At 37.2% G+C, this 11,849-nt stretch overlaps 1 pseudogene; it reads left to right on the top strand.

Moving 5' to 3' along the window:
- Nucleotides 1-9,574: 9,574 nt before the first annotated feature.
- Nucleotides 9,575-10,036, top strand: LOC149748552 (cysteine-rich protein 1 pseudogene; annotated as a pseudogene).
- The last annotated feature ends 1,813 nt before the right edge of the window (nt 10,037-11,849 follow it).

Consider the following 11,849-nt stretch of genomic DNA (forward strand, 5'->3'; position numbering starts at 1 on the left):
AGCATTCTTAAAAAGTTGATTTTGACATTTTTGGCAGAGTGTTCATTGTTTTTATCGAGGAGTGGCTTTTCAAGGTCTTACTATGCAATTCTGGTAAAATTCCCTCCTAAATATACTTTAAAAGTAAATGTTTATTACGCACCTGCTACATGAGAGATATTTTAATTGAGTTAAAAGCAAGCTAAGACGAATTCATGATAGTTAGCAATTACTAAGTGGCAATGGAGTTTCTGGTAAAATGCTAAATGCATTATTGAATGGTCTCATTGAATTTACACAATTAATCTGTAAGGTAGTTTTTATTATCTCCCTTATCTGGATAAGGAGGCTCAGGTTTAGTGATATTAAATTACTTGGCTAAGGTGTTAGAGTAGGTTTGGGGCTAAGACACTGCTTGATACTAAGATTAATACTCTTTAAAATATTATGTAATAAGGGTAACTTCAAATGCATACGTTATGTTGTTTAATTAACAGACTTGTGTATACTCAACATTTATATTTCATAATCTGCTTTCATAAGAATTTTCGTGAGAAAACTTTCCTAGGGATACCCTAGATCAGGAAAAATTTTGAAATCTTCATTTAAATAACTCTTAACACTGTCACACTAGACATACATCAAGATGTTATCCTGCTGATATCATTCAAACAGTTGTTTTGAATGTTTAAAATGTGTTTAAAATGAGTTTAAAATGTGACCTAAAATCTTTTCCTTCATCAATAGGGAAAGATCAAAATTATCTTCTAGAATTTAACCAGTGAATAAAGGTGGATGCCCTTCATAATCTCACTTCTATCTCAACAAGGAAGCCTAGAAACTTCATTTTCTGAATTTCAGTTGTCTTGGAAGTTTTCATTTGCAAATGTTCTATTTTATATATGTTCTTTTAAATTTTTCCCAGATTTTTAATATCAATTTTAATCTAAGGAGCCATAGTTCAGAAACATTTAATACTTGTGCCTTTCATAATACATGATAGATATCAAAATAGTGGTATCTTTGGGCAGGGGAGGAAAGTCCTGGGAAGTGGCATGTGACAGCTTTCTGAGATGCTGAAAATATTTTTTATCTTGACAGGTGATGGATACATAAAAGCATCATATATAAAAAAATTGCTCAGTAAATTTAAGATTTATATCATGCATTTTATTGTATAGTACTGAAGGATATTTCAAATAAAATAAGTATAACAAAAATATAATTTGTGTTGTGCTCAAAACAATAATCTAATTTTCCTCTGTTCCTTTTTGTAAAAGTTCTAAACATCATTTAAAAATTACCATCATTCTTCAAATGTCATATATTCTTTTACCATAAATCCTGATTTAAAATTCATTGTGTGGCCACCATGTCCTGCCTGCCATCTGCTGCACACGGTGGGGTGTTACTACAGGAACTTGCTTCAGACAGGTCTGGACTCAAAGAGGGCTAAAAATCCTCAACAGAAACTCTCTGGTAATTAAGCAGCATGCAGCAACAAATGAGCACAGCCACATGGCTGACAGGGTCTTGGTGCTCTGGCCGGCTGTCAGGCCTGAGCCTCTGAGGTGGAGAGTTGAGTTCAGGACATTGGACCACCAGAGGCCTCCCAGCCCCACATAATAACAAACAGGAAAAGATCTCCAAGAGATCTCCATCTCAACGCTAAGACCAAGCTCCACTCAATGACCAGCAGGATACAGTGCTGGACACCCTATGCCAAACAATTAGCAAGATAGGAACACAAATCCACCCATTAGCAGAGAGGCTGCCTAAAATCATAATAAGTTCACAGACACCCCAAAACACACCACCAGACGTTGTCCTGTACTCCAGAAAGACAAGATGCAACCTCAACCACCAAAACACAGGCACGAGTCCCCTCCACCAGGAAGGCTACACAAACCACTGAACCAACCTTACTGACCGGGAGCATACACCAAAAACAACAGGAAACACAAACCTGCAGCCTGCAAATTGGACACCCAAAGGCAGTAAGTTAAGCAGAGCGAGAAGACAGAGAAATACACAGCAGATGAAGGAGCAAGGTAAAAACCCACCAGACCAAACAAATGAAGAGGAAATAGGCAGTCTACCTGAAAAAGAATTCAGAGTAATGATGGTGAAGATGATCCAAAATCTTGGAAATAGAATGGAGAAAATAAAAGAAATGTTTAACAAAGACCTACAAGAACTAAAGAGCAAACAAACAAGGATGAACAACAATATAAATGAAATTAAAAATTCTCTAGAAGGAATTAGTAGCAGAATAACTGAGGTAAAAGAACGGATAAGGGACCTGGAAGGTAAAACAGTGGAATAACCACCAGAGAGCAAAATAAAGAAAAAAGAATGAAAAGAATTAAGGAAAAGCTCAGAGACCTCTGGGATAATAATAAATACATCAACATTCGAATTATTGGGGTCCCAGAAAAAGAAGAGAAAACAAAGGGGGCTGAGAAACTATTTGAAGAGATTATAGTTGAAAACTTCCCTTATATGGGTAAGGAAATAGTCAAGTCCAGGAAGCTCAGAGAGTCCCATAAAGGATAAATCCAAGGAGAAACATGCCAAGACACATGTTAATCAAACTACCAAAAATTAAATACCAGAAAAAATATTAAAAGCAGCAAGGGAAAAGCAACAATTATCATACAAGAGAATCCTCGTAAGGTTAACAGCTGATCTTTCAGCAGAAATTCTGCAAGCCAGAAGGGAGTGGCAGGACATATTTAAAGTGATGAAAGGGAAAAACCTACAACCAAGATTACTCTACCCAGCAAGGATCTCATTCAGATTCGATGGAGAAATTAAAACGTTTATAGACAAGCCAAAGTTAAGAGAATTCAGCACCACCAAACAAGCTTTACAACAAATTCTAAAGGAACTTCTCTAGGCAGGAAACACAAGGGAAGGAAAAGACCTATGAAAACAAACCCAAAACAATTAAGAAAATGGTAATAGGAACATACATATCGATAGCTACCTTAAATGTAAATGGGTTAAATGCTCCAACCAAAAGACATAGACTGGCTGAATGAATACAAAAACAAGACCCATATATATGCTGTCAACAATAGACAAACTTCAGCCCTAGGGACACATACAGATTGAAAGTGAGGGGATGGAAAAAGATATTCCATGCAAATGGAAATCAAAAGAAAGCTGGAGTAGCAATTCTCATGTCAGACAAAATCAACTTTAAAACAAACACTATTACAAGAGACAAAGAAGGACACTACATAATGATCAAGGGATCAATCCAAGAAGAAGTTATAACAATTGTATATATTTATGCACCCAACACAGGAGCACCTCAATACATAAGGCAAATGCTAACAGCCATAAAAGGGAAAATCAACAGTAACACAATCATAATAGGGGACTTTAGCACCCCACTTTCACCAATGGACAGATCATCCAAAATTAAAATAAATAAGGAAACACAAGCTTTAAATGCTATGTTAAACAAGATGGCCTTAATTGATATTATAGGACATTCCATCTAAAAACAGCAGATTACTCTTTCTTCTCAAGTGCTCATGGAACATTCTCCCGGATAGATCATATCTTGCATCACAAATCAAATCTTGGTAAACTTAAGAAAATTGAAATTATATTAAGTATCTTTTCTGACCACAATGCTATGAGACTTGATGTCAATTACAGGAAATATCTGAAAAAATACGAATACATGGAGGCTAAACAAAACACTACTAAATAACCAAGAGATCACTGAAGAAATCAAAGAGGAAATCAAAAAATACCTAGAAACATATGACAATGAAAACACAACAGCCCAAAACCTATGGGATGCAGCAAAAGCAGTTCTAAGAGGGATGTTTATATAATACAATCCTACCTCAAGAAACAAGAAACATCTCAAATAAACAACCTAACATTACACCTAAAGCATTTAGAGAAAGAAAGAAAAAAAACCCTCAAAGCTAGCAGAAAGAAAGAACTCATAAAGAGCAGATCAGAAATAAAAGAACAAGAAATGAAGGAAATGATAGTAAAGATCAATAAAACTAAAAGCTGGTTCTTTGATTAAAAAAACAAAATTGATAAACCATTAGCCAGACTCATCAAGAAAAAAAGGAAGAAGACGCAGATCAATACAATTAGAAATGAAAAACGAGGTTACAACTGACACTGTAGAAATACAAAGGATCATGAGAGATTACTACAAGCAACTATATGCCAATAAAATAAACAACCTGGAAGAAATGGACAAATTCTTAGAAAAGCACAACCTTCTGAGACTGAACCAGGAAGAAATAGAAAATATAAACAGATCAATCACAAGCACTGAAATTCAAACTGTGACTAACAATCTTCCAACAAACAAAAGCCCAGGACCAGATGGCTTCACAGGCAAATTCTGTCAAACATTTAGAGAAGTGCTAACACCTATCCTTCTCAAACTCTTCCAAAAGAGTTAGCAGAGGCAGGAACACTCCCAAACTCATTCTATGAGGCCACCATCACCCTGATACCAAAACCAGACAAAGATGCCAGAGAAAAAGAAAACTACAGGCCAGTATCACTGATGAACATAGATGCAAAAATCCTCAACAAAATACTAGCAAACAGAATCCAACAGCACATTAAAAGGATCATACATTATAATCAAGTGGAGTTTATCCCAGGAATGCAAGGATTCTTCAATATATGCAAATCAATCGGTGTGATAAACCATATTAACAAATTGCAGGAGAAAAACTATATGATCATCTCAAGATGCAGAAAAAGCTTTTGACAAAATTCAACACCATTTATGATAAAAAGTTTCCAGAAAGTAGGCAAAGAGGGAACTTACCTCAACATAATAAAGGCCATATATAACAAACCCACAGCCAACATCGTTCTCAATGGTGAAAAAGTGAAACCATTTCCACTAAGATTAGGAACAAGACAAGGTTGCCCACTCTCACCACTGTTATTCAACATAGTTTTGGAAATTTCAGCCACAGCCATCAGAGAAGAAAAAGAAATAAACGGAATCCAAATCGGAAAAGATGAAGAAAAAAAGTCACTGTTTGCAGATGACATGATACTATACATAGAAAATCCTAAAGATGCTACTAGAAAACTAGTAGACCTAATCAGTGAATTGGGTAAAGTAGCAGGACACAAAGTTAAGTCATAGAAATCTCTGGTATTCCTAAACACTAATGATGAAACATCTGAAAGAGAAATTAAACACTCCCATTTACCATTACAACAAAAAGAATAAAATACCTAGGAATAAACCTACCTAGGGAGACAAAAGACCTGTATGCAGAAAACTATAAGACACTGATGAAAGAAATTAAAGATGATACAAACAGATGGAAAGATATACCATGTTCTTGGATTGGAAGAATCAACATTGTGAAAATGACTCTACTACCCAAAGCAATCTACAGATTCAATGCAATCCCTATCAAACTACCAATCGCATTTTTCACAGAACTAGAACAAAAAATTTCACAATTTATATGGAAACACAAAAGACCCCGAATAGCCAAAGCAAACTTGAGAAAGAAAACTGGAACTGGAAGAATCAGGCTCCCTGACTTCAGAGTATACTATAGCGCTACAGTAATCAAGGCAGTATGCTACTGGCACATAAACAGAAATCTAGATCAATGGAATAGGATAGGAACCCAGAGATAACCTATGGTCACCTTATCTTTGATAAAGGAGGAAGAATATACAGTGGAGAAAAGACAGCCTCTTCAATAAGTGGTGCTGGGAAAATTGGACTGCTACATGTAAAAGAATGAAATTAGAACACTCCCTAACACCATACACAAACTCAAAATGGATTAAAGACCTAAATGTAAGGCCAGACACTATAAAGCTTTAGAGGAAAACAGAGAGAGAACACTCCATGACATAAATCACAGAAAGATCCTTTTTGACCCACCTCCTAGAGAAATGGAAACAAAACGAAAACAAATGGGACCTAATGAAACTTCAAAGCTTTTGCACAGCAAAGGAAACCATAAACAAGATGAAAAGACAGCCCTCAGACTGGGAGAAAATATTTGCAAATGAAGCAACTGACAAAGGATTAATCTCCAAAATATACAAGCAGCTCCTGTAGCTCAATATCAAAAAAACAAACCAGCCAATCCAAAAATGGGCAGAAGACCTAAATAGACATTTCTCCAAAGAAGATATACTGATTGCCAAAAACACATGAAAGGATGCTCAACATCACTAATCATTAAAGAAATGCAAATCGAAACTACAATGAGTTGTCACCTCACACTGGTCAGAATGGCCATCATCAAATCATCTACAAACAATAAATGCTGGAGGGGCTTCCCTGGTGGCGCAGTGGTTGAGAGTCCACCTGCCGATAAAGGGAGTATGGGTTTGTGCCCCGGTCCGGGAAGATCCCACATGCCGCGGAGCGGCTAGGCCCGTGAGCCATGGCTGCTGAGCCTGCGCGTCTGGAGCCTGTGCTCTGCAATGGGAGAGGCCACAACAGTGAGAGGCCCGTGTACCGCAAAAAATAAAAAAATAAATGCTGGAGAGGGTGTGAAGAAAAGGGAGCTCTCTTGCACTGTGGGTGGGAATGTAAATTGATACAGCCACTATGGAAAACAGTTTGGAGGTTCCTCAAGAAACTAAGAATAGAACTACCATACAACCCAGCAATCCCACTACTGGGCATATACCCTGAGAAAACCATAATTCAAAAAGATTCCTGTACCACAATGTTCTTTGCAGCACTATTTACAGTAGCCTGGACATGGAAGCAACCTACGTGTCCACTGACAGTTGAATGGATAACGAAGATGTGGCACATACATACAATGGAATGTTATTCACCATAAAAAGAAATGAAATTAAATTATTTGTAGTGAGTTGGATGGACCTAGAGTCTGTCATACAGAGTGAAGTAAGTCAGAAAGAGTAAAACAAATACCGTATGGTAACACATATATATGGAATGTAAAAAAACAAAGTGGTTCTAAAGAACCTAAGGGCAGGACATGAATAAAGATATAGACTTAGAAAATAGAAAATGGACTTGAGGACATGGGGAGGAGGAAGGGTAAACTGGGATGAAATGAGAGAGTGGCCTGGACCTATATACACTACCGAATGTAAAATAGATAGCTAGTGGGAAGCAGCCACATAGCACAGTGAAATCAGCTTGGTGCTTTGTGACCACCCAGAGGGGCGGGATAGGGAGGGTGGGAGGGAGACGCAAGAGGGTGGGGGTATGGGGATGTATGTATATCTGTAGCTGATCCACTATGTTATACAGCAGAAACTAACACACCTTTGTAAAGCAGTTATACTCCAATAAAGATGGTAAATAAAATTTAAAAATTGTGTTTCAACTTGGTACTTTAAGATATAATTCTGATTTAATTCCCATAGATATATAAAGTGATTTGAATGAATCATAACTTTAAATGTTGTCAAATATATATAGGCTTTGATTTTTTTTTTTTGGCTTTGTTTTTTTTATTGGGGTATAGTTGTTTTACAATGTTGTGTTAGTTTCTACAGTACAGAGAAGTGAAGTAGAGTTCCCTGTGCATACAGCCGTTTACATTTGTTATCTATTTTATACATATTAGTGTATATATGTCAATTCCAATCTCCCAATTCATCCCATTCCCCTTTTGCCCCCTTGGTGTCCATATATTTGTTCTCTGTATCTGTGTTTCTATTTGTGCCTTGCAAACAGGTTCATCTGTTCCTTTTTTCCAGATTCCACATATATGCATTAATATATGATATTTGTTTTTCTCTTTCTGACTTATTTCACTCTGTAAGACAGTACCTAGGTCCATCCACTTCTCTACAAATGACTCAGTTTCATTGCTTTATATGGCTGAGTAATATTCCATTATATATATGTACCACATCTTCTTTATCCATTTATCTGTCGATGGACAATTAGGTTACTTCCATGACCTGGCTATTGTAAATAGTGCTGCAATAAACATTGGGGTGCCTGTGTCTTTTTGAATTATGGTTTTCTCTGGGTATATGCCCAGTAGTGGGATTGCTGGGTCATATGGTACTTCTATTTTTAGATTTTTAAGGAAACTCCATACTGTTCTCCATAGTGGCTGTATCAATTTACATTCCCACCAAAAGTGCAAGAGGGTTCTCTTTTCTCCACACCCTCTCCAGCATTTATTGTTTGTAGATTTTTTTGATGATGCCCATTCTAACTGGTGTGAGGTGATACCTCATTGTGGTTTTGACTTGCATTTCTCTAACAATTAGTGATGTTGAGCATCTTTTCATGTGTTTTTTGGCCATCTGTATGTCTTCTTTGAAGAAATGGCTATTTAGGTCGTCTGCGCATTTTTTGATTGTGTTGCTTGTTGTTTTGATATTGAGCTTCATGTGCTCTTTGTATATTTTAGAGATTAATCCTTTGTCAGTTGCTTTGTTTGCAAATATTTTCTCCCATTCTGAAGGTTGTCTTTTCTTCTTGTGTATGGTTTCCTTTACTGTGCAAAAGCTTTTAAGTTTCATTAGGTCCCATTTGTTTATTTTTGTTTTTATTTCCATTACTGTAGGAGGTGGGTCAAGAAAAGATCTTGCTGTGATTTATATCAAAGAGTGTTTTTCCTATGTTTCCTCTAAGAGTTTTATAGTGTCCAGTCTTATATATAGGCTTTTGAAATAACTTGGTCCACACATTTCCTGAAAAATATTTTTAAGTTACTGACAAAACATCAACCAAATACAGGATTAGTTCTTTCAGGATTACTAAAAATAATAGTGCTGGGAAACTAATTTTATTTTGATCATGCTCTTCACTCTCTGACATTTCATATAGTTGTTGTCTTTTCCAGTAGAAATATAGTTTGTTAATGACTCCTAGTAAACATACAAATCATCCATGTTGGGAGTTTATGGGTATAATTTAATCATCCCTGATGATTCTAAGCAGTTTTTACATAAAATAGCTACAAGGTCATTCAAACCCTTAAATGGTCCTTTGGAATCACCTTATTAATCACACTTCTTAGCTAGTGGGCCAGGTATGACAACATGGAAACAGAAAACTCAGCGAATAGAATAATGCAATAAATTCACATTTGTGATTTACTGAACCTGTCACCATATACGTAGCTGAATTTCCTGGAAATACTCTCAGACCCGCAAAATTAGCAGACATGTCTACATAACAGGATATTAGATCCCAGGTAGATCCACATAAATAAATAAACTTTGTACTAAATAAATTGTATGCAAAGCTTTACAAAAAGAAATTAGAAAGATACTTCTCAGGAGTTTCCTTAAAAAAAATCCCAGTACAATTTTATTTTACTGAATTTTCTGTCATTTACCTTAATTGAAAATTGACTCTTAGTTGGAAAGAAAGGGATGTATTTTTTGTCTCTTCTAAATCATAAATTTTTATTTTTTAGCAATGTATAACTCTTTTTAATAATCTTAAACAGTTCCTATTTTATCTACTCCCACTCATGTCTCCACATTCATTAAGGACATTGTACCTGGCTTGCTATCTTCATGCCTATTAAACATGATTCAGCATCTTGCATGTTTTCAGAGACCCTGTGGTCAATACATTCAGTGCCTTATTTCATAATGCTCTGACATAGAGTCCAGCGTTGTGCTCTGCTCCCGCTCAGCCACCCGCCCCGGACACGGCGCCACCATGCCCAAGTGCCCCAAGTGCAACAAGGAGGTGTACTTTGCTGAGCGGGTGACCTCCCTCTGGAAGGACTGGCATCACCCTTGCCTGAAATGTGAGAAATGTGGAAAGACGCTGACCTCAAGGGGTCATGCCGAGCATGAAGGCAAGCCCTGTTGCACCCACCCCTGCTACGCGGCCATGTTCAGCCCCAAAGGCTTCTGGCACAGTGGGGCAGAGAGCCACACTTTCAAGTAAACCCAGGTTTTGGAGACCCCATCCCTGGCTGCTTGCCGGGCCGCTGCCCCTCTAGGGCGATGGCAGGCCCTCCCCACAGGCACCTGGGGCTCCCCTGTAGACCCTCAAGCCCTCAATAAACCCGGACACTTGGAAGACCTACAAAAAAAAAAATTATCTCCCAGATCCCCTACCTCCTAATATCCTAAGGGGTAGGTTCTCAACATACAAATTTTGGGAGGACACAAACATATAGTCCAGAACACTTAGATTAGAATTTCCTGTGGTAAACATACCTAGAACCTATGGAGTATGAAGCATGACTTCCAGGAGAATTTCACCTAAGCTATGTCTCTGATGTATAAAATGAAAATAGTTCATAACTTAAGTGCTCCCAGCTTTGTGAGATAATGACCTACTGAGTTAACAGAGTCCTGATCTTTTAATACAGACTATTAAGCACGTATGTGTCCAGTAGTGTCCAATGCAGGAACCAGAGGCCTAGGAAACATGTGGAATGTCCCAGGCCTCTTCCTGCTTTACCCATACCTTTTGATCACTTGTATCTTTGAAATTATTAGGAAGGCTTGGTACTGGGTAAGATCTCTAATTTATTAGCTCATACTGGTGTAATAATGATATTGTCTACTGGACCAACAAACCACTGACTATGGCACATTTAGTAAGAAAAAAGAAGGGAAATTATAAAGGACAAATGTCACCAATGAAATTTGGAGAAAATAGTTTTAGACCCATGAGGAAACTTGCTAAGTGGAATGATAGGGAGAAATGACCAGATGGAAAAAACAATGGAAGAAAGGAGTTAAAAAATCTGACCTGCAAGGTCCACTCATTCTTCTTTTCTGTAGGATACCCCAGGAAAAGAAAAAAAAGATGACCTAGGTAAAGAGACTGCTGATGCTTGCTATGAAGAAGGTAGTTTATCTCTAAAATGCCCTAGAGAATGTCCCTGGCCAAGGATTATCTAATAGAACTCAGGGTCTATACGACACGGTTCCCTGGAGAATGTCAGAGCTATACAAGTTTCTGGAGTATAAAATGAACATCTTTCAAAATTTAACTACTGCTGCTGTATGAGATGATCCCTTGAAACCCAGTTAGAGAACTCATCTTTTCTGGCCTGGTGGGGCAGAGTTTGTGTGAGAAGGACCTGAGGAAAATCTAAGCTTTATGGTAGATTTTATCTTTCATAATATTTAGTAAAACTTGGTACTGATGAGTCTGATTTGACTATCCAATCCTGCAGATTAGGTTAATAGGCTAAAATTCTACCCTGGCAGTTGCTAGCAGAAGTGGTGATAATGACACCTTTAAAAGAGAAGGAGAAATACTGTCAAACTTGGTTTTTCTTATTATTGGAAGGCCTACTTTTTCTTTTATGCTACCTTGAGATATTTCCTATTCATTCACAAATTAAAGTAAGTCCTACGATTATAGGAAGTCTTATAGTTGGAGAACAAGATCAAGTGACCACTGAATTCTAAGAATACTCCGTAAAAGAACTTGAATATTTCAGTGAGAAATGCTAGCAGAAGTCTGGTCTGTATAGGCATGGATATGTGCTCAGTTGTCAGGAAGGTACATTGCTAATTTCAGGTACACCTGAAAAAATGAAATAATAGGACCATAAATGCCTAAGAGGCTACAAACTTCTATGAGCAGATGCTTCTCAATAATATGACAGTTAGTTTGTTCCTTGGAGTTAAGGACAAGCTGTAACAAACCTATTTTGAGAAGAGTTACTTTCCCACACCCTTCCCCACCTACAAATGGGATACTTCTTTGAAAGTGGTTGGTTGGACTGCTATAAGTACGAGACCTTAGACTAGTTTATTGATGACGAAAGAGAGAGCCTAATTTAGTTGTTGACACTAATGATAATAGATGTGGTCCACAATGGGGCAGGGATAGAAGCTCCTTATTTAAGAGTTCCTTATTTAAGCATGCCAAGAAAATATTGTGGAGGAAGCAACTAAGC

Source organism: Delphinapterus leucas, chromosome 8, assembly GCF_059928025.1.
Source record: "Delphinapterus leucas isolate spDelLeu-1000000601 "Yukka" chromosome 8, BTC_Dleu_Yukka2, whole genome shotgun sequence".
In the NCBI taxonomy this organism is placed as follows: Eukaryota; Metazoa; Chordata; class Mammalia; order Artiodactyla; family Monodontidae; genus Delphinapterus; species Delphinapterus leucas.